At 31.3% G+C, this 20226-nt stretch overlaps 1 non-coding gene across 1 annotated transcript; it reads left to right on the top strand.

The window, feature by feature from the left end:
* The first annotated feature begins 15250 nt into the window (after positions 1-15250).
* LOC112100543 lies at positions 15251-15353 on the top strand. Its single transcript, XR_002906911.1, has one exon. It is a non-coding gene; the product is annotated as a small nucleolar RNA R71 (small nucleolar RNA).
* Positions 15354-20226: the final 4873 nt, after the last annotated feature.

The following is a 20226-nucleotide window of genomic DNA, read 5'->3' as shown; positions in this document are numbered from 1 at the left end:
TTTCATAGAACCTTATTTTTAAAAGTCTTCAAAAAATGTTTGCAAATTTTGTGAAAAAAAAAAAAAAAACGCTTTCCCTTGATTTTTCAAAAATTTTGTTTTTACAAAACAAAACATGAGATTTTATAATTTTGCAAATATTAATAAATTTAAATATTAAACACAATTCTTCAAAGGATATTTAAATTTGATAATGAAAATAAAGAGGAACAGAGAATTAGCTAAGTGATTTGTGAAGTGGGTAAAAAAAATATTTTTAATTTATTATAATTATAATTATATTTCACTTTGCACTTATTAGTAATTTTCTTTATGAGTCTTTTTGTAATATTGAATTTTGCAAATAAATCGGTATAAAAAAATATTTTTGTGGGTTCAAATAGCCCGCCCCGCCTTTTTTTTTTTTATTTCACAAATCCTAAAATAAATTATATATTTCCCAACCCTTACAACAAATTATTCAAATTAAGATGTTATAAATTAAATAAATAAACCATATTATAATTGTTCTTTTTCTAGCAACGACCCCACCATAGCTATTGCTGCCACCAACGCCTAAAATGTTGTCTTATATTGTCAAATTATTACTATCGGATTTATTTATTTAATTCATAAAATCTTATCAAAAAATAAGACCTTCTGTGAAATAGTCAACTATAAAGGCGACAACACCATAATTTGGTCAAATTTTTCAAGTTTTTTGATCAATAGTAGATCACAAAATTCTAATTCTGATGATACCAAATTTGACTTGATCATAGTTCATTCGTCATTGCTACAAACAATGACGGTATCAGTGGAGGAATAATCATGCTAGTGGATTAAATTAATTTTGTCTTTTTAGTAATTAATTAAAAAGCATTGATTATCATATTAAGTGTTAATTAATTGTTTTCAAGATATAAATAGAAAATAAAAAGTCAATAAATTTTCGTGTTAAATAATTTTGAAATAAAATTTAAGTGTTATTTATTTGAGAAAGAAATATAAATATGATTTTTTTTTCATTTCCATATACATTACAATTAGATGAATAATTTACCAATTATATCTTAAAAACTTATTATTTGATTTTGTAATATTATTTGATTTAGGATGATGTTATTGCAAAATTTATTATTTATAATCTTTTTGTACATTATATTTTTTTATATATTTTAATATTAATTTAATAATTAATATGTATTTAGTAATTAATATGTATAAAAATTAATAATTATTGAAAAATTTACTTGCATGATGTAAGTAAGTTGTTGTTCAATTATTGATCCTCACTCGATTATGTAATTGATTATTTATAATTTTTTTAAAAAACAAATTGCAAAGCCCATACTAATCTAAACTAAAAGTGAATGATTAAAAAATAGCATTAATTATCATATTAAGTATTAATTAATTTTTTCAAGATATAAATAGAAAATAAAAAGTCAATAAAATTTTTCTAGTAAATAATTTTGAAATAAAATTTGAAGTGTTATTTATTTAATAAAGAAATATAAATATCAATTTTTGTCATTGCCATATACATCACAATTAGATTAATAATTTACCAAGTATATCTTGAAAACCTATTATTTGATTTTATAATATTATTTGAATTAGGATGAAGATATTGCAAAATTTATCATTCATGATCTTTTTATACATTATATTTTTAAAAAATATTTTTTTTATATTTTAATCTTTATTTAGTAATTAATATGAATTTAGTAATTGATATGTATGATAATTAATAATTATTGCAAAATTTACTTGCACAATGCAAGTAAGTTATTGTTCAATCATTGATCCTCATTTGATTATGTAATTGATTATTTATAATATTTTCTTTCGAGAAAAAAAATACAACATTGCAAAGCATCCTAATCTAAACTAAAAGCGAATGATTAAAATTTCACCAAAAAGAGGTCATAAGAGAAGAAATTATAATTAATTTTGTGACTAAATTTTTTATAAGAAATAAATAGAAAACCATAAAACAAAATAAAACTTTCAAAAAGTTTCTTTTAAATTCTCAATTCTAATTTAAGAAAAAAATTAAAAAGAGAGAGAGAGAGAAAATGATTGCTATAACTCTGTAAAAATGTGACTTTTTATATTTTAGACAATTATGAGGAGCCTAATCGATAAATTCTCAAAACTCACAGCCCATTGTGGGTCTTAGCTCGCCCTAGAAAACGAAGTGATGTTTGATTGGGTAATGAAGTGGAAGGTGTAATAAAATAAAATAGTAAATGGAATGGAGGAAGGATTGGAATTCCGTTATTTGGTTTAAACGACGAAAATTAATTATACATTTTTCATTGGATAAAAATACCCTCTAGTTTTTATAAATAAATGATATTTAATATTAAATGTATATATTATTCTAAAATATAGAATATAAACATATATATAACCATTTTACTATTTTAACTCTTTATTTTTGGCAAATGTTTTATTTAATTTTAAAAAATTGATTTATTATATACAACACAACCAATTACAACAGTGTAAATATACTATCTATTAAAAGCTCAACATTTCAAAACCCAAATCAAAAGTATACAACTGAAGCCCACTGATGAGTAGAATAAAAAATTAATTTCACAACCATTGGAGAGACTCAGACCCTTTACCTTAAAGTTAAGGTTAGTAGATGCTAACTGACTCAATTAAGGGATCTTTTTAGCTCATTTAAAATATTTAATAATACATATCATTATAACAATTTAGTTTTTATTTATATTTCAATTCAAGCTTTAAAGCCAATGTGCTAAATAAAGAAATTCAATAAATTTATAAGATAATGAATTGTAAAATATATATAGGAGCCACTTACTATAGAAATTAATAATTAACTAATTTGAAATTAATTACATTCATATGATATGTCTCAATGACTTTTTATAAAGTAAAAAGAAATTATGACTGGTATTTTCATTTTATAGTAGAATTACGATCTTTAATTTGGGAAAATAAAACTCTACATAGATCTCATTCTATCAATTGAAGCCAACCAAGTACTACCTAAATATAACATAATAAATACAAAACTATTAGAAAAAGGACACTAAAAACCCCAAGATTTGTTTAAATGTATTTGTAGATCCTAGAATTTTAAAATTTGTCACATAGACTCTTTTTTTTTATTCTTTTACCCTTTGATTACGATAACCCAAAACTTGACTAAGGTGTTGTAAATAAAAAGCAAAATATTAATTAAATATACTTTTGTTATATTTTTTAACATTATTAATCAATCATATAATTTTTTATTCATATCAAACGGAAACATTAAGATTTATTTGAGTTTCTATAACAAATAGAAACATAAAATTAATGAGACTATGAGAAAGATTTTATTAATATTAAACTCTATTAGCCCAAAGGTTTATTTAAACTTTTATAATAAATACAATTATAGAATAAATCAAAATGAATAATTTATATTTTGTGATAGAAAATTAAAAAAATCTTTTAATATAGTTAACCGATTAAAAATTTTATTATTAATATGATGTCTAAAGTAAATATTTTTTTTAAATTACAGAATGTATAATATAAAAAAGAAAGGTTAGTGAAACCCTTTATGTTGTTTTTTTTTTTTCGTATGTTTAGTAAACCATAGGTCTAATTTTTATCTAAGTACATATTTAGTCTTTATATTAAAAACAAAAACCTCAAAACACCCTTACATTTACTCATATTACATTTTTACCCTCATTTCTTTTTACAATAATATCCTTACAATAATATACTTGAGATTCATTAATTTATCTTTAAAAAAATTAGCAAATTAGCCACGGAATATCAGTACTAAAGAATTAGTATTTTTTGTACCATTGCAACAATCTTGTTAATAATTATTTATAAACAAATTTGTATCAACAAATTTAAACCTAATATTTTTATCTCCTTTCAATAATCTTACTAATAATTATTATATAAAAATTAATTTAATAGATTAATCCTAATAGTAAAATAATAATAATATAAAAAATTGAGTTAATTTTTATGTTACTTTTAAGGAAAATTTGATACATTATCATATTGTTTTCTTTTTATAAACATCCCTAAGAATATTATTATAAAAGGAAAGAAAATGTAAGGGTATGAGTGTAATCTATTTAATAGTACGGGTGTCTTGAGGTAGTTTTTTAAATATAAGGACTAAACAGACACTTAAGCTGAAATATAAAGACTAAATGAACATTTATCCTAAATGAATTAGTATCAGCCAACTTAAAGCTACTTTTAATACTTTGTTGTATTGCTAGTAATTATCTATAAAAAAAAAGTTTCTAAATTGACCTAAAAAATGTAAATGATTCTTTTATAAGGAAAGAATGTCATATATTTCATAATACTTTTAAGATATGAGGACTAACTAATATTTAACTCAAAATATAAGAACTAAATGAATATTTACCATTTTCACTACACTCATTCACCTAGGAAAAGACATTAAAAAATTAATAATGAACAACTTGTGAGAAAGAACTTTTCTAAATTGATTAATAGTAAATTTTAAGATAGATGTTTAGGGCTTTAAGCTGCGATCGTGTGCTTGTTTGAGTAAATAATAGTTTGCTCAGTTTGTTTTGTGTAGGGATGGCAAACTGTGGGCTTGTGTCAAGCTTTTTCAAGCCCAACCCGAAGCCCATTTTAGATAAGGTATAAGGGCTGAGCTCATTGCGAGCTTGGATCAGACCTGAACTTTTAATTATTTTTTAATTTTGTAAACTTGAAATGAATTAGTAATCAATAAGTTGTTATAATCAATAATCAATAAAAAAATAAATATTTAAAATAAAATAATAAATAAAAATAAAAGCTTAGAGATTCTTTTCTTAATACTAGATTCTCTAATTCAATTACTCTTTTTATTTATTAGCACTTAAGAAAAAGTGTAGTATTATAATTTTACATTTTTCAATCACTATTGATTTATAAATTAGAAATTTAAGCTTTCTATTATTTTATTATTTTTAAATTTTAATTTATTATTCTAATTTATAATTTTTTTTTTAAAAAAAAGGGTTGGCCATGTAAAAATCTACAGTCTAGTCCTAGTCCAAGCCCTCATATGGAGGGTTAGTATTGTGCAAATTTTATTGAACTCGCAAGTGCACGAATCTATTGTGAAATAGATTAATGGTGACGAGTGTCGATCCCACGAGGAGGTAGATTTTAATTATGTGTAGAATTAATTTTCTATGAGGATGGTTGGATTTGTGGTGAAAGTGACTTAGATTATCTTATAATTTAAATTGGAATGGCAGAATTGAATTAAAGTGGAAACTATTTATAATTGAAGCACTTGGGTATCTGGATCTGCATCAACATGCACCATGGGTTAAATATTCTTTATTATTGCCAATTAAACCATGAGGAGGTTTTCCACTCCTCATGGACCACACTCTAATCAATATGGTGTTAAGGGCTTATCGTGCTAAATAATAATAATCTTATACTACGGAGCCGGCTGAACCAAAGCGGTATTTAGATAAGATTATTATTATTTGTCGATAAAAAGTCAAAACATCCACAATAATTAGAGCGAAAGAGAAAATAAATTTATCAAATAAAACCCATGGCACATGTTGAGACTTCACCTTCAACCCAAGCTTGAAAGAAAATTAGTTACTCATAATTGAATTAGGGGTAAAATGGAAATTTATTAAAATACGTAGAAAATACAATATGGAGAAGGAATTACAGAAAATTGAACTAAAAACTGAATTCAGGGATGCCAAATTAGGGGGGGGAGAGCCCTCTTTTTATAGATACACTGAGTAAATCATGGTCATCGGATTAAAAACATTTTGGACGCTCAGGATTGCGCCACGTCATCAGTTAACAATACGCGGTTTGACAACGCGGTTTGAATAGTGACACAGTTTGACTACGCGGTTTGAGCAGTCAGGCGGCTTGAATAGTGACGCGGTTTGGTTGTAAATAATCTCATGTATATGCATGTACCATACATACGATTTTTGGTCCACAGACATGCTGCCACGTCACCGATCAACGGTACATAAGAATTTTAGTCCAATAGAATCGTGATACCTCATCAGTTAATGCCACATCATCGTTCTGTATATATGAACAGTGTCGTGAATAGTAATATGGACATTACCATATATGTGAATAGTATCGTACATGTGAATAATGTCATTTTTCCTTTTATGCTCCTCCTAATGTTTTCAACTGTCCTGAGTTCAAAAGTGAAGTCCGTTTTGCTGTCTGATCTCTCATTTATTTTGAAATGACCATGGTGCCCCTAAAATACATAAATTACTTAATTAAAATAAAACACACATAATTAAATCACAAGATGCTTAAATACATAAAAGTAAGGGTGTTAGTAAGACTTAAAATGTAAAATGATGATTTTCTCCTTTATAAATATACACTTTCTAACAGTCAACACACCCCCCAATCAGTTTATTGCTAGTCCCTAGTAATTAAAGCGAAAACAAAATTCAAACCCAAAATGATCTTTTTTTAAATACTCGTGTTTATTTAATCAGACTAATGATAGCAATCAAATAAAAGTATAAGCATTATCTCTAGTCTAAAGAAACATTACACCCACATCAACCATCCACATGCATCAGTCCAACAGACTTTGTCATAGCTACTTTCAAGAATGACATGTCAAACCCCAAAATCTCACTGGAAGTAGTGACACTCTCACAAGGAAATTAAACCTAATAAAAATAGTCACTCCAATAAATGCTAAATTTGAGAGAAAATAATAAAGAAGCAATATAACACGCTCTCACCAAGATGAAAGAAATATGCCTATAGCTTAAAAATAATACGATCTTAAGTCAAACAAAAATGCTAGTCAACCAAATTTATTTTTGTTTCCTTTTTTTTAATGCACCACTACATTCTTTTAGCGCATATATCTAGCTTCTACTTCAGACTATAGCTTCTTAAAATCAAGAAGGACTTTTATTAGGATGTAACGTAGGCTAGGGACATGGCTAACAAATGAAGGAAATTAGGAAAAATAAAATATATGTTTGAGAAAAAGTAGAGATATTTTGAAAATTACAAGGTGCATTTGGCTTATTTATTATTGTTTTTTCTTTCTTTTTTTTCTTTTTTGAAATAACAATTTTTTTTTTGCTTCTGTTTGGCATAACTTCACTGAACAAAATAATTATTTACATTTTTCTCAAACATAAATAGGTGATGGAACTTATTAGATATCGGGTAATACTCCAAATCAGAGTGGGTCAAGATGATAAGTTTGACAAAGAAAAGGTTTTTTTTTTTAAAGGCTCAAAAGGGTTAACTATGGCCTTTCTATCGTCTTTTAGGGCTCTAAATAATCTTCCATATCTACTAGTTAGATGGACCTTCAGATGTAACAACACATTTTTTTATTTTTTATCTTACAATTTTTTTTAGAGGGTTGACTCAAAAGAAATCTAGAGATCGTATATAAAATAATAAACTGCTAAGCTGTATAAAGAATGGGCAAAAAATGGGTTACTCTCCAAGAAAAATGACAGGCTCAAAAACTCACTTGATATTTATTATGACATGTGCATTCCTTCAAGCAACTCATATTTGTCTTCGACATCAACATGTAGAGTAGCAAACATGGCGTAACATCACTTAAGACCAAAGATAATACAAATACTAAAATTTGAAAGTCATCATGTCATCCAATGTTAAAAAAATACACACATATATATTTTTTTGGTTAGGTTCAAACGACATTCTACCCCTAACCTATTCTAAACATGAAAAGAAAATATGCATGCAGAAAGGTGAAAATGATGCAGAAAAACTAATTAGAAAAGTTATACTTAAAATGATAGAAAAAGAAAATGGGTTTTTTTTTTAACTAAAAAGATGCATTTCTAGAGTCACTACACTCCATATTCAGCCATCTTCGACTCAAAAATTTGAAAGTGTATATTTATAAAGGAGAAATTGGAAAGAAAAGCTTTTTTTTCAAACTAAGAAGATGCATTTTTAGAGTCACTACACTCCATATTCAGTCATCTTCAACACAAAAAGTTAGTCATGGTTAGTCTCTACAACAAAAAATTAATAAAAATTTAACCAAGATTCCACAATTGTCAACTATTCCCTCCCCCCAACCAGAACGAAACATTGTCCTCAATATTTTAAAAGAAAGAAGTAGAGTTTAGAAGACATCACCTGGGCAGTGCAACACAGAAGAAAATATTTACAAACAGAGAGTTAAATCTAATTTGCACTTCTTACTGCGGCTACTGTTACCATCATTATTTGGATACTCCAACACAAAGGTCTTGGGGTCTGGCTTTGATCTATAAGCTTGTAACAGATCAAGTAGCTCATTAGCAGTGTGAGCACAAATAAAAAGCTTTTTTTGCTGTGGAATGAATAAAATAGTTTTTTTATTGCATGGTTAAGAAATGCGATGAAGGTATCATAAACGTTATTGACATTTAACAAACCGATGGGTTACTGGTGAATGTGCAGATAAGCCCAAGATGCTAATGTGATAAGTGCCTCTAGAGTTGCAAGATCTCCTAATAGGAAAATAAAAGCATAAGCATGATTAAGCATTTCAATTATTCTTTCTTGCATACCTGAGACGACTAACTCTTCTCCAGTTGGTGAGTCAGACAAACTGCCCAAAGATTTTAGGGTTCTTGGAATGATGTCTAACACTTCGCTTCCTCTAAGAAAAGCAGCTTCTGAGACTAGTTTTGATAACCCTTGGTTACCTCCTCCATACACCAAGTGTAATTTTCTCTCTGCTATGCTTCAACTAAGATCTATGGCTGCCTCAACGAATTCTTTATGTTTGCCATAGTTAAATCCAGAAAGCACACAAACATTCTTGAATTATTTATTTGGAGTAGCTGCCATTGAGATACTTCTCAAAAATAATTTGTGAGTGCTTAACAAAACAAATCATATTTAAAAATCTTAGTGACAGTAGGTCACAACTGTGTATGAGGTAGCATGTCTGTGTCAATTAACGTATAAAGCACATAGCTCGAGAGTCAAAAAGCAAACAGTAAAAAGGGAAAAAATGATAAAATAAAATAATTAAAGACAATAATGCAAATGATAAAACAATAGTGAAATAAATCAACAGTAAAGTAAAATGATATTTACAGGTAGTTGCGACTGTGACTCACATCTTCCTCTGGTTTTACGTCCAGAAACGCCTTGAACACCCTCTATGGGTCGAGGATAGACTTCCCATTTAGTTTTCTTATAAACTAGCAAACAAGGTCGTTTATAGTCAGATTCCCAAGACTATATCGCGCATGCTCTTTCTGGAATAATGGTCATAACTAGAGAATTGCTCCTTGTACATATCTACTGGGATGTGTTTCAAGAGACAAAAGGATATCATCCAATGACTCCTTATTTAAATCATCCCTAATGAATTGAATCTTATCTTTCCTGTAACAGACACCATTCCTAAAGAACATGGTTTTTTATCGCATCTCATTCTGGCACACTTATGACAAGCAACATCTCATCCATAATGAATTGAATCTTATCTTCCCTGTAACAGACACCATTCCTAAAGAACATGGTTTTTTATCGCATCTCATTCTGGCACACTTATGACAAGCAACATCTCATCCATAATGAATTGAATCTTATCTTCCCTGTAACAGACACCATTCCTAAAGAACATGGTTTTTTATCGCATCTCATTCTGGCACACTTATGACAAGCAACATAAAGTCTTCGAGCTCTTCATTTTCTTGCGTAATTTCCTTTACCACAACCAGGCATGTATGCAATATATTTAGGAGGTAACTCACCTGCCAATCGCACTTTGGCCTCGATTAACTAGTGGATGTCGGCAGGTATGTTATTCCTCTTAAACAATCGCATGCGTTCAGACCGAGCTTTATAGATTGTAAGAAGGGCATTATGAGGAAGTGAAGGGAATCGATTGTGACGCTTTGCTAAAATCTCATTTTTGTCCATACCTTCACCTCAGAAGATCAGTTATTATGGGAAACTGAAGTAATCGACTTGATTGTCACGGAGTACCGTAATCCGCCACTTAACCGGGGTAACAAACTAAAGCATACAAACAAAGTAACAAACTAAAACACATAAAGAAAATTACAATCGTCCTTTTATTGAATTTACCTCAAGCTCCAATTGAATGTCGAAGATAACTCCCTCAATGTCTCTGAGTTGGCTTTCTAAATCCTCAACATAGGATACTAACTCTGGTGGTTGTAGAGCCCAAATATGATGTGTTTTATAAAATTAAATCTACCTTTTGAGATGAGATTTTACACGTTGAAGTCGTCTAAGAATGTCTAGGAGGAACTATTTAGCTGAGGCACTCATGATTAACAATGATAAGAGAAAACTTAATGGTTAAACAAACACACTTATACAAAAATAATTTCAATTAACAAAAGAATAGTAAAAAGAAATAACAAAAAATCAAATCACCGAAAAGAAAAAAAAATCTCAATTCAAATCTGGTGGGTCACTCAAATTCATTTCGGTGTCCTCTCCATGTGGTTGGTACTCTAGATATGGCTTTGATATTTTACCATTAACTTTAAAAGTGACATAATCTTTGGGTCCTTAATTTCAATTGCCCCATGTGGAAAAATAATGTGAACAATAAAGGGGCCAGACCATCGAGAGCGTAACTTACTTGGGAATGGGTGCAAGCGAGAATTGAATAAAAGCACTTTCTGACCTAGAGTGAAAGAGTTTCTCATAATTTTCTTGTCATGAAAGACTTTCATTCGCTGCTTGTAAATCTTGGTATTTTCGTGTGCATAAATGCGAATTTCTTCAAGTTCTGCCAGCTATAATCTTTTTTCTGAGCTAGCTTGCTGCATGTCAAAGTTAAATTTCTTGATGGCCCAGTACGCACGATGCTCGAGTTCCACATGTAGGTGGCAAGCTTTTCCATACACTAGCCTGTAGGGTGGCATCCCAATTAGGGTCTTCAAAGCCGTTTTATATGCTCATAATGCATCATCGAGTCTTAATGACCAATCTTTTTTGTCTGGCCTCACTGTCTTTTCTAATATGTGCTTTATTTCTCAATTGGAGATCTCAACTTGGTCACTGGTTTGCGGATGATATAAGGTCACCACTTTGTGAGTGATGGAATACTTTGTCAAAAGAGTTTTGAATACTTTGGTACAAAAGTGGGTACCACCATCACTGATTATTGCCCGAGGGAATCCAAAGCATGAAACAATGTTGCTTTTCAAAAATCCTATCACCACCTTATGATCATTGGTTCTATATAGAATTGCTTCTATCTATTTCGATACGTAGTCAACAGCAACCAATATGTATTGATGGCCAAAAGAAGGGGGAAGGGTCCCATGAAGTCAATACCCCATACATAAAAAATCTCGACCATTAAAATTAGATTTAGTGGCATCATATTCCTTCGTGTAATGCTCCCCATTCGTTGACACCTATCACATGAAGAATAGAAAGTGTAAGCATCTCGAAATATAGTTGGCCAATAGAAACCACATTGTAAAACTTTAGTAGCTTTTTTCTTAGCGCTGAAATGGCATCCACAAGCTTGTTCATGGCAGAATGAAATAATATTCTGAATTTCACTTTCTGGAACACATTGTCTAACAATTTGATCTGCACAATACTTGAACAGATAAGGGTCATTTCAAAAGAAATTCTTTATTTCTGTAAAAAATTTGGCCTTGTCTTGTTTGGTCCAATACTATGAAAGTTGACCTGTAATAAGATAATTAATTATATCAGCATACCACGGTAATACTTCCACAATCATTAATTGTTCATCTAGAAATGACTCATTCAATGTTAATGGTTCTGTAATTGTGTCAAAATTAAGACGAGAAAGATGGTCAGCCACAACATTTTTTGTGCCTTTCTTATCTTTAAATTCTAAGTCAAATTCCTACAAAAGTAACACCCAACAAATTAGTATAGCTTTTGCATCTTTCTTTGTGAGAAGATATTTAAGAGCAGAATGATCTGTGAGTATAATTATTTTACAACCAATGAGATAAGATCGAAATTTCTCTAATACAAACACTACTGCTAGCATTTTTTTCAGTGGTTAAATAGTTCAACTGTGCATCATTCAATGTTATACTAGCATAGTAAATAACATGGGAAATTCGATCAATTTTTTGTCCTAATACTGCTCATACTACATAATCGGATATATCACACATAAGCTCAAATGGAAAGTTCCAGTTTGGGGGCTGAATGATAGGTGATGATGTCAACAAATGCTTTAGTTTTTCAAATGCCACAAGACATGAATCATCAAAGATAAAAGGTACATCCTTAACAAGTAGATTGCTTAAGGGTCTAGAAACTTTGCTAAAATCTTTAATAAAACGTCTATAAAAACCAGCATGCCCAAGGAAAGATCTTACTTCTCTGACTGTTTTAGGTGGAAGAAGATTATAAATGAGATCCACCTTGGCTTTGTCAACCTCAATATCTTTGCTTGAAATGATGTGACCTAGAACAATATCTTATTTTACCATAAAATGACACTTCTCCTAATTTAAGACTAAGTTCTGTTCAATACATCTTTGCAAAACTAGTGTTAGATGATGTAAACATTGATCAAATGAGTCACCAAAAACAGAAAAGTCATCCATAAAAACTTCAAGGAATCATTCAACCATATCAGAAAAAATGCTTAACATGCATTGTTGAAATGTAGCAGGTGCATTACATAATCCAAATGGCATCCTCCTATATGCAAAAGTGCCAAAAGGGCAAGTGAAAGTAGTTTTCTCTTGATTTTTTGATGCTATGGGAATCTGATTATATCCTGAGTAGCCATCTAGAAAGAAATAAAATTCATGGCCTACCAATCTATCAAACATTTGATCGATAAATGATAAAAAAAATGGTCTTTACGTGTGACAGAATTCAACTTTCTATAATCAATGCATACACGTCATCTTGTAGTTACTCTAGTTCGTATTAATTCATTATCAGCATTGGTAACTACTGTGACTCCTGACTTTTTGGGGACAATTTGCACAGGACTGACCCATGAACTATCAGAAATAGGGTAAATGATACCTGCATCTAATAGCTTAAGGACTTCAGTTCTAACAACTTCTTTCATATTAAGATTTAACCGACGTTGCATTTCCCTAGTAGGTTTAGCATTTTCATCAATGTGAATGTAATGCATGCAGTCTACTGGGTTTATACCTTTTATGTCGGCTATGGTCTATCCTAATGCTCCTTTGTGCTCTTTAAAAATATCCAACAACTTACCTTTTCGTTCGTCATTTAGGGATGATGAGATGATTACTAGCAGAGTGCTTTCTTCTCCCAAAAATGCATATTCCAAAGTGTTGGGTAATGGTTTGAGCTCGAGTTTCGGTGGTGATTCTGATAATGTGATGAGTTTCTTGATGGTGCTAATTGTTCAACTCTTGACTTCTATTTACTAGTGTCCATAGATGGTGTTGAGTTAAGTAGAACACTGACCTCATCGACTAATCTGTCAATATCAAAATCTAAACAAAATTGAGTTAAATATATTTGTAAAGGGTCATCACTAAGGTTTGTAAGAAAAGTATTATCAATTATTTCTTCTATTAAATCCACATCAACAATTTCATCATCTGCATTGTGAGGTTGTTTGGCAATGTTGAAGATGTTTAGCTCTATAGTCATGTTGCCAAAGGATAATTGCATGTTGCCAAAGGATAATTGCATATTTCCAGTCCTGCATTGAATGTGAGCATCGGCAGTTGCCAAAAAAGGTCGGCCTAGGATAATGAGGATGCGCCTCCTTGAATCCTGGATTAGTTGAGTGTCAATTACAATGAAATCAACAGGAAAATTAAACTTGTCTACTTGGACAAGCACGTCCTCCACAATACCACAAGGTATTTTTGTGGACCGATCTACAAGCTGTAACACAACTAGAGTTGAGTGTAATTCTCCAAGTCCAAATTTCACAAATACTGAATAAGGCAACAGATTTGCACTGGCTCCTAAATCTAATAAAGTATTCTCAAGTGGTTCCTTATACTACATGAGATAGTGGAGGAGCCTAGGTCTTTGCATTTTAGAGGAATTTTGTGTTGGAGTATAGAACTAACGTTTTTTTGTTAAAAAGACCTTCTTTTGAACGTGAATGTTTCTCTTTTTAGTACAAAGATCTTTAAGAAACTTGGCATAAGATGACACTTGTTTTATAGCATCAAGTAAAGGAATGTTAACACTTACCTATTTAAAGATTTCAAAAATCTCACATGTGGATTTCCATTCTTTCCTTTAGCTAACCTCTGAGGAAATGGAGCTTTAGGAACATATTCTCGTGGGTTGATTTCTTCTTTCTCTTCTGATGGTGAGTCTTCAACATTTACAGGTACAATTTGATTTGTTTTCGTCACCGGCATCTCCACTTTGTTGTCGACTTCTTTCTCTTTTCTCAAGGTCATGACGGCTTTGACCTCTCCATGCTGCTGTGGTGAACTAGTACTTGCTTCATGCACTCCTTTAGGATTAGACACTAGTTGACTTGGGAATTTACCTTTCTCAACAGTCATTGCCAAAGTTTAAACTGATAAAGCAAATTATCCCACCATCTTCTCGATGTTTGAAACTGATTGGGCTTATGAGTTGAAGCCTGCTCTCATCTCATTTCGTAGTTCGTCAATGGTGCTGTTTTGTTGCTCGATCGTGGAGTGAGTAAGATTCTTGAGATTCTGGAATGCATCCTCTCATGGTCTAGATTAGGAGTAGTTCTAGCTCTAATTGTATGGTCTCAATGGTGGATAAGAGGCTTAAAGAACTTGAGGAATTAGTTGCATTGGTGGAGCTGGAGCTGCTAGTCCATTTTGTTGGAATCCTTAAGACCATGAAAAATTGGGGTGGTCTCTCCATCCAGGGTTATATGTGTTGAAGTATAGGTTGTAATTTGATGGTTTTCTCATTACACCTATGGCATTGGTTTGATCTGAGTATGACTCATGGTCATGTGGTTCTGTTGATTTAACAGTCGTTAATGATGTTATTTGTCGAGAAAGACCTTCAATTATCTCTTTAACTTCTTTAATTCCCGAACTTGACTCACTAATGTGAACCTCATTCACTCCTTTAATTCTTTTAGTATTCCTGAGTGATCGACTTCGTTGTTGGGAATTATCCGCTTGTCGCTAGAAGAAATCTCAAATCTCTGATGCACTTTTTGCCATTAGCCATTCTTACACATGCGGCAATAATCCCTCCAAAAAGTATTGGCATTGGTGCCATTTCTCGTACTCATGATGTGGACACTTCAAAAGTAGCTCATTGAATCGCTCCCATGTTTCAAAAATTTGTTCGTCTTCTCTTTGGGTAAACTCTGAGATTTTCCTGCGAATAGCATTGGTTTTATGCACTGGAAAGTATTTATTCAAAAAATTTGTTGCCATTTGTTCCCATGATGTAATGTTATTAACAGGCAATGTATTGAGCCATGAACGAGCTCTATCCTTTAAAGAAAATGGGAATAGTCTAAGTTTAACATCATCGTCTGAAAAAATTCTCATATTTAAAAGTTTCAGAAACAGCATGAAAATCTTTCAGATGATTATATGGGTCCTCATTTTCTAGGCCATAAAATGTTGGGAGACAATTTAGCACACTAGGTTTTAACTAAAAACTCCTAGCAGGTACATTTGGGTATCTTATGCATGATGTGCTCAAATTAACTAAGGGACTGAAGTAGTCCTTAAATGGCCTCTCCTGTGGTAGTGCTTGTTGTTGTTGTTGCAAATCAATTTCAATTTTATTTTTAATTGCAACGTGTTTGTGTGAGCGAAGTATTTTTTTCGACTTCAAGGTCTATGGGCTCAAGATTAGGTAATAATGACTTTCGACCATGCATACAAAGAACACATGGGAACAAAATAAATAAAAATTAAAGAAGAATAAGAAATTATGATACTAACCTTATCACGTTGTTACAACCTTACTATAACACACTAAAAAAATACGTAAAATAAATTAACTAAAAAAGAAAATTAATAAAATAAACGAAAAATTGCAAAGAAAAATAACTTGAAAATTAAATTACAAAACTTTAAAGAACAGAAAAAGAAAAGAAATTCTTACCTTTAAATGCATATTCACTTTTTTTTTCTTTTTTTTTAATAAGAAAAAAATTATAAGAAAACAATTAAAAGAAATTATTTACAAAAATTAATTTTACAAATTAAAATAACTTACCTCCCCGGCAATGGCGCCAAAAACTTGTTGTGCAAATTTTATTGAACTCGCATGTGCACGAATCTATTGTGGAATAGATTAATGGTGACGAGTGTCGATCCCACGAGGAGGTGGATTTTAATTATATGTAGAATTAATTTTCTATGAGGGTGGTTGGATTTGTGGTGAAAGTGAGTTAGATTATCTTAGAATTTAAATTGGAATGACAGAATTGAATTAAAGTGAAAACTATTATAATTAAAGCGCTTGGGTATCTGGATCTGCATCAATATGCACTATGGGCTAAATATTATTTATTATTACCAATTAAATCATGAGAGGGTTTTCCACTCCTCATGGACCGCACTCTAATCAATATGGTGCTAAAGGCTTATCGTGCCAAATAATAATAACTTTGTACTAGGGAGCTGGCTAAACTAAGGCGGTATCTAGACAAGATTATTATTATTTATCGACGAAAAGTAAAAACATCCACAATAATTGGAAGGGAAGAGAAAATAAATTTACCAAATAAAACCCATGGCACATGTTGAGACTTCACTTTCAACCCAAGCTTGAAAGAAAATTAGCTACCCATAATTCAACTAGAGGTAAAATGGAAATTTATTAAAATACGTAGAAAATACAAGATGGAGAAGGAATTACAGAAAATTGAACTCAAAAATGAATTCAGGGATGCCAAATTTGGGGGGAAGCCCCCTTTTTATAGATACACTGAGTAAATCATGGTCATCGGATTAAAAACATTTTAGACGTCAGGATTGCGCCACGTCATCAGTCAACAATACGCTGTTTGACCACGTAGTTTGAGTAGTGACACGGTTTGACCACGCGGTTTGAGTAGTGACACGGTTTGACCACGCGGTTTGAATAGTCATGCGGCTTGAATAGTGATGCGATTTGGTTGTAAATAATCCCGTGTATATGCATGTACCGTACACACGATTTTTTATCCACTGACATGCTGCCACGTCACTGATCAACAGTACATAAGAATTTTAGTCTAATAGAATTGTGACACCTCATCAGTCAATGCCACATCATCGGTCAATGCTACATCATCGTTCCGTCTATGTGAACAGTGTCGTGAGCAGTAACATAAACAATATTGTACATGTGAATATTACAGTACATGTGAACAGTGCCATTTTTCCTTGTATGCTCTTAAGGTTTTCGATTGTCCTGAGTTCAAAAGTGATGTCCGTTTTACTGTCTGATCTCTCGTTCATTGTGAAATCACCATGATGCCCCTAAAATACATAAAATACTTAATTAAAATAAAACACACATAATTAAATCACAAGAGGCTTAAATATATAAAAGTAAGGGTGTTAGTAAGACTTGAAATGTAAAATGACGATTTTTTCCTTTATAAATATACACTTTCTAACACTCAACAGCTAGGCTCAAGCCTGCAATGTTGCGCCAGGCCAACTCGATCTTTTTTACCTAACCTATTTTTGTGATGATATATGAGCTTTGTATGAAGCCCGAAATGCCAAGTGCCTTACTCTCTCATTATAATTAAAAGAGCCTCTGTACAAAGAGTAAAAGTAATACTAGAAGATATAAAAGATAAGTGAAGAGGGTGTACTGAACTGAGTACTTTTATTCATTAATCAATAGCCTTTATATAGGCAATTACACCAACTGATAAAGCATGAAACTAGGCACTACAAAACAAACTATCCTTAAAAACATAACAAAATGCTTCTGAACAAACATTCACATTACTAGCAAGTCACTAAAAACGAACTACTATTGACTAGGACTTAACATAAAGTAAATTAATTTTATTTAAGGCTTGGTCGTGTGACCTGATGTGCATGTGTTGCACATTATCAAACTTTAACACCCTCCCTTAAATTGATATCTGCAGAAATCAGTTTACACACGTCAATATGTAATGCCCTTCCTTAATCAGCTTCAGCTTCCTTTGAAGAGCAAACACCAAACATACTTCGAAGCATCACAAAAACTTCAGGTTTTAGGGGTTTAGTCAATATATCTGCAATATGATATTCACTCTTGCAAAACACCAAATCGATAACACCATCCTTACATAAATCAAGCAAAAAGTGTTACCTCACATCAATATGTTTACTTCTTCCATGGAGGACTAGGTTTTTTGAGAGTTTTATTGCAGGGATATTATCAAAATATACCACAGTTGGTTCTTGCTGCTGATTTTGTAAAGTTTCAAGTGACCTTCCCAGCCAAATAGCTTCATATGAACTTGATACTGCAACAACAAATTCAGCTTTAGTTGTTGACAAAGTCGCTATTTGTTGCTTCTTAAATAACCAAGTAATAGTTCCAAAATTCAACATAAATTTTATTCTAGATGTGCTTTTTCTATCATCAATGTCTCCAGCATAATCATTGTTTGAGAACTCAATCAAGCTTGAATTTCCATTATTTTTGTACAAGATTCCAAAATCTGCAGTGCCTTTCACATAGCATAAAATTCTCTTTGCAGCTAAGAGATGAGCATCAGTTGGATTCTCCATGTATCTGCTAATTAAACTAACAGCGTGCATAATATCTTGTCTTGTTGATGTCAAGTACGTAAGACTCCCAACTATTTATTTGTAAAGATAACATCCACCCTTTTTCCAGCTCCATTCTTTAAGAGTTTCAAACCATATTCTATTGGAATTGAAACTGAATTGAAATTCTTCATCATGAATCTATCTAATATTTCCAGAGCATATTTTCTTTTAGAAATAAAAACACTAATAGCATATTGCAATACCTCCATCCCAAGAAAATAGTGCATTAATCCTAAATCTGTCATATCAAATTCATTCATCATAGATTTCTTGAAGTCATTAAGCATGGCTCTATTATTACTAACATAAATAAGATAGTCAACGTATAAACACACAATTAATATCTTCTTATCATCTCCATTTTTAATATATAGTGTGTGCTCATAAGGGCATTTAAGAAAACATTCTTTAGCAAAGAAAGCTTTTATAAGATTGTATCATGCTCTCGGTGCTTGTTTCAATCCATATAATGTTTTCTTTAACTTGTATACCTAATTGTCATGACCTTGCTTCTTATATCTAGGAGGTTGATCAACATACACTTGTTCTTCCAATTTACCATGCAAAAATGCTGACTTCACATCCAATTGATGATAGGCCAGGACTTCTGTGCAGCCATGGATAGCACCAAATAAATAGTGTCAAGTCTTGCAACTGGAGCAAACACCTCTTTATAATCAATGACATGTTCTTGTTTGTACGCTTTTGCAATAAGACAGGCTTTTTACTTATCAACTCCATCATCCTTATTTAGTTTTGTTTTACAAATCCATTTAACCCTAATGGATTTTTGCCCTTTTAGAAGGTCAACTAGTTCCCAACATTCATTTTTCTCTATAGAACATATCTCTTTATCTATGGCTTTTTGCCACTTTAAATCTTTGACAGCTTCTTGGAATATAACAAGGTCACAATTTGAGGAAAAAGCATAATGAGCAATTGTATCATCATTATCAGATTGAACACAAGTTACCTCATAATCTTGCATCCATATGGCCTCTTTCAACCACGACGAAGACGTGATTTAGTTAGCACATCAGTAGATTCCACTATTGCTGAGGAAGTTTCGGTAGTTATTAGAGCTTCATTTGATGGTTTAGAGACAACTGAAATTTGTTGTTGTAATGATTGTTGATTCTCTTCTTCACTGTCATTGTAAAAAATGACTTGGGTAGGTTGTTACTCATTCCAGTTCCATGTGTTTTCTTCATAGAAAATGATGTCTCTGCCGACCACTATCTTCTTCATGAAAGGATTAAACAATTTATATGCCTTGGATTCTTTAGTTACGCCAAGAAAGACACAATTTTCACCTTTATTATCAAGTTTCTTCCTTTTCTCATTTGGAACATGCACATAAGCGATGCAAGTGAAAATTCGAAAGTAATCAACAGCTGGTTTTCAATCACTCTAAGCCTCTTCTGGTGTTATGTTTTAAACAAAAAAATGTAGGACTTCTATTCAAGATTGGATG

The sequence above is a fragment of the Citrus clementina genome, unplaced genomic scaffold (assembly GCF_000493195.1).
Source record: "Citrus clementina cultivar Clemenules unplaced genomic scaffold, Citrus_clementina_v1.0 scaffold_3, whole genome shotgun sequence".
Classification (NCBI taxonomy): domain Eukaryota; kingdom Viridiplantae; phylum Streptophyta; class Magnoliopsida; order Sapindales; family Rutaceae; genus Citrus; species Citrus x clementina.
The sequence above is the reverse complement of the archived record's forward strand: the minus strand, read 5'-3'. Positions and strand labels throughout refer to the sequence as shown.